The following is a 5,088-nucleotide window of genomic DNA, read 5'->3' on the forward strand; positions in this document are numbered from 1 at the left end:
CTTTTCTTTTTATTCTGTGGCTTAATTCACTGACCCAACCAGGTGAGGTTTCAACCACTTGAGAGAGTCTTGTCAGAAAGTAATTTTTAGTCTTATTTCCTGCAGACAGACCATCAACCTTTTCTGAGAACAAAAGCAATTCACTTACATAAATACTGTTTGAAATAGATAAAAGATAAAATTTGGTCATAGTATTGAAAGAATAAGTAAGTTTAGTATTTTTGTTTATATTAAAGAATAAATGGAGCACTTGTATCTTGTTTAAATGTTTTTATTTGAATATTACAACCTATTTTTTATTGAGCATATTTCCCAAAATAGTCATCGAAAGTTAAGTGACAAGAAAATGTAAAACATTTTCAGAACAGTTTGCAAGTAGTGATTTATAAAGTGCCCCACTGAAGATGGAGGCTTCCTTTCCTTCTTTTTATCCTTTCCTCCCCTTTTTTTTTTTAATTTCTCCTTCCTCCTTCAGCCATGTCTTTCTGACAAAGCCCCCAGACTGTGTAGAACTTGGCTATTCTGTGATGGGTAGGCCAAGGGAAAATGGCTATTCTCGAGAGAAGGTCTAGTAGCTAACAGCAGAAGTGACTGGTAAGGGCTGACGCTGACTGATGGGACCTCTCTCTCTCTCACTCTCCTTTCTTCCTTCCTTTCTTTTTCTTTCTTTCTTGCATTCCTTACTTTTTCTTCTTTTTTTTCTTTTAACTTTCTTTGTTCTCTTTTCATTTGGTTTTAACATTTTAAATCTCTACTTCTGTTCCTCTTTTAAATTTTCAAGATACTGACCAAAAAAAGAATGAAAACAGGGAGAAAAGAGAGTATTCAGTTGATGATTGGGGAAGTAGGGGATCCTTAGTCCCAAAGAAGTTTTTTAAAAAAATTAATATATAATATATACCTACAGAAAAGTACATATAAGCATTCAAACTGATGAATTTTCAAAAACATAATACAGTCATTTAACCAATACTCAGATCAAGAAAAATATTGCCAGCATTCCAGAAGCCCTAAATCCCAATGACCCCCTGTAGTCACTACTTTCCTCTTCAAGGATGACTGCAATTCTTATTTCCGGCAGCATAAATTTGCCTGTATTCATGTTTTATAGAACTTGAATCATTTTGTATGTACTCTGTGTGACTGTTTTCTTTTGCTTAATGGTACATTTATGCATTTGTTTCATATTGTCATGTACAATTTTATATCTTAATTGTCCATGGCAGGATAGTATTTTATGGTGTGAATATACCACAATTTATTTTTCCTTTCTATTGTTATTCAACATTTGGGTAGTTTCTAATTTGAGGTTATTATAAATTGTGCTTCTATATATATTCAAATACCTTCCTTTTGGTGAATATATATATGTGCCTTTCTGTCGAGTATATACCTGGAAGTAGAATTGCTGAGTCATATGATATTTGCATATTTGACTTTTAGTCCTGCCAAGCACTTTTGAAGTTCTAATGATTTCACACTCCAGGGGGAAAACCTTGTTCTTGTTTTTTGCTGTCCACACCAACAGTGACTTTCCTCTTCTTCTCCTTTTCTAGTTACACTTATCCACGTGCATCTATGTGTTACTCTTTAACATGAGGCTTGTTTTGCCTAGATTTAATAAAGTCAAATAGTCTAAGCATAATGGAGCCTTATTCTGTGAATAGAGACTGAGAACGTTGCATAAAAGCCTTCATTATCCTCCTTCTCAAAACCATGACAGAAAATTCTTAATTATCTTCGGTGATCTTGTCAGGGAGTTTAACCTTACATTTAACTTTTCTAAACTCATGCAGAGTTCCATTCCCTGATCATACCAGGCTGTCCTTCTCCCCATTCACCTCTTGACCTCACATCTGCTTTTTTAACTATACTGAAAGAAAAACAAAAATCCATAGGTGGTTATCCTTTCAGTTATATACAGGAGCTACAGAAAATATTTAAGGGCAGAAAAAAAAAAATCTTTCAAGGGACAGACTAAGAGGATATGAATGCCTTACCTCAGCTTTTCAAACCAACTGAACCAGAAGGCACCATTAATCTTTAGTCTGTTAATCCAATAATTTATCAAGTTTGATGGTCACAGGAGGGATTTCAGCAAAAACTAGGTCAAGAGTCTGTCATGCTTGATTGCTGATTAGCCTTGAAACCTATCTAGGGTTTATGGGATTATAAGACTCCAGATGACTCCAGCCAGGGTGCACTTTTACTCCCAACTACAGTTAATAAAAATGTTTCTAATATATGTATTTCTACAGGCTTCCCATTCAGCCTATTTCAGCTCAAAGTTTTGAGTATTCATCATCAATGAAAAGCCTTGAAACACTCTTCATCACATAGTTTTATTGAGTTAATGCTGGCATATTTGTCTCCTATCAAGGTTAAATCCAATTGAAGGGTTCATTTACCAAATATTTATTGAACACCTACAATATGCCATGCATATTTAAATACTTATTTAAATGAGCATGCTCTTTATTTAATATCAAACTAACCAAACATAGTTCTTGTGTCCTTTTAGAATTTACAGCCTAATGAGTATACAAAAAATAAAATAGATATGAGGCCAGGTGCAGTGGCTCAGGGCTGTAATCTCAGCACTTTGGGAGGCCGAGGTGGGTGGATCACCTGAGGTCAGGAGGTTGAGAACAGCCTGGCCAACATGGCAAAACCCCATCTCTATTAAAAATACAAAAATTAGGCAGGTATGGTGGTGCACGCCTGTAATCCCAGCACTTTGAGAGGCAGAGGCAGTGGATCACCTGAAGTCGGGAGTTCGAGACCAACCTGGCCAAAATGGTGAAACCTTGTTTCTACTAAAAATTAGCTGGGCATGGTGGTGCATGCCTGTAATCCCACCTACTTTGGAAACTGAGACAGGAGAATTGCCTGAACACAGGAGGCGGAGGTTGCAGTTAGCCAAGATAGTGCCACTGCACTCCAGCCTGAGCGACAGAGCAAGACTCTGTCTCAAATAAATAAATAAATAAAATAGATATGAATAAAAATAAGATATGAATAAGTATACAAGTACCATTTGTGATTAGGCAGAAAACAAACAGAATAAAGTATCTGAGCATAGTGGAACAAGAAGGAAGAAACATCTTAGAGGGTCAAGGAGTCTGGAAGGTAATGTTTAAGTTGAGATATAAATGATGAGAAGAAACCAGCTATGTAAAACGCAGAGGGGAAAGTGTTAGAAGGAAACAGCATATGCATAGGCCAGTGCAATCTGTGAATCGTGAGTTAATTTTTACATTTTAATTTATTTTTTAATTGACAAGTCACAATTGCATGTATTTATGGTATACAATATGATGCTTTGATGCATGTATACATTGTGGAATGGCAAAATCAAGCTTTTCCTTACAGATTACCTTACAGATGTATCTTTTGTGGTCAAAACACAAAATTTACTCTTAGCAATTTTCAAGTGTACACTGTATTATTATTAACCACAGTCAACATGATATACAATAGATGTCTTTAACTTATTCCTTCTCTCTAACTGAAATTTTGTGTCCTTTAACTAAAATCTCCCCAATCCCCCAAAGCCCAGCCTCTGGTAACCACCATTTTTCTCTGTTTCTGAGTTTGATTTTCTTTTAATTCCACATAATAAGTGAGATTGCGAAGTATTTGTCTTTATATGCCTAGGTTATTTCACTCAACATAAAGTCCTTCAGGTTCATCCATCTTGTTGCAAATGACAAAACTTTTTTCTTTTTTAAGGCTGAATAATATTCCTTTGTGTATATATACCATATTTTCTTTATCCATTCATCTGTTCATAGACACTTGGGTCAACTTTTAAAGAAATGCATATTTCCTTTCAGTTTATTTTGAATATATAGTACATGGTTTGGATTTTTCAACTCTTTTAAAGAGGAGCAAGAACAGTCAGCTTGTTCGTAGTAAATCTTATACGGATGTGAGAAGGTCCTGATTGCTCTATGCGACGAACTTGTTTGACAACAGGTCTGTGGATTAGAACTGGAAAATGGGGATAGGGACAGGAGCCCAAATTAAGTGTCAGAAAATAATCAGTTTAATGGCATGCTCAGGCAGTTGACAAAGGCATAGCATAAACACAGGCAAGGTCCAAAGTACTAGTCAGGAGCCAGAACTGAAGTCAAATAATATTGGCAAGGTAGCACTCTAAAACATCTAAAAGGCTGTTGTCAAGACAACAGAGTTCCTGATTCCTTACCTCCTTTGAGGAGGAAAAACAGTGGCTTGGGCAGTTTGGAGTAGGAAAAGGACCAGAGTAGAAATTCAGAGTCAGAATAGCCAAGAAGTGAGAGGGTGATAGGGAGGCTGGGTCAGATACTGGACAGCAACCAAGAAATGAGGTCACAAAGCCAGAGAAGCAGGGAGAAACCATCAGGTAACAGATATAAGGCACCCAGAAGAATGTAGCACTTTCATAACAGAAGGAAAAGATTTTAGGCATCTATTTTACCATCTCAGAGGAAGATAGCTGCAGTTGTGTAAAACAGGGACCAGGCTTTTAAGAACCAATAGAGCCTAGGGGCTTCCCTTCAAAAGGCCATGTGACTGGGAGCTAAGGAGTCTGCGTCCCACTCTGTGGTCAAGTTGGGGCAGATCTCCAGGGATGGCAACAGCTACAAAAGAAAAGCAGAATGCAGAGAGCTGCTCTAGAAACCTTGAGGCTGAGAGGAAGGGTCTGTGTGAGGTCCTCTAAAGTTTGGTGACCAGATATGAGGTTGATTCCACTTATGCTAAGTCCCCAGGGAGGTTCAACTGGAAGCTCAGGGATGCAGGAATAAGGGTGAAAGGGAGCATAATTGGGCCAGGCAGATGCAGTGGTTACCACATTAGAAGGAGGTGGCTTACTTAGACCCGAGCTGGGATACCCCTGCAAGAAGAGAGTCTCCAGGTCTTCTAGGACTAGGACCCTGCTACTCAAAGTGTGATCCATGGATCAGCAGCATCAGCTTCACCTGGAATGCTTTTAGAAGTTCAGAATCCCAGGTCGCAGCCCAGACCTACTAAATTAGAATCTACGTTTTAAATGACCCCCAGGTGATTCCTATGCAACTTAAATTTGTGAAGCACTGGTCTAGG

This window comes from Hylobates moloch, unplaced genomic scaffold, assembly GCF_009828535.3.
Source record: "Hylobates moloch isolate HMO894 unplaced genomic scaffold, HMol_V3 SCAFFOLD_4, whole genome shotgun sequence".
NCBI lineage: Eukaryota > Metazoa > Chordata > Mammalia > Primates > Hylobatidae > Hylobates > Hylobates moloch.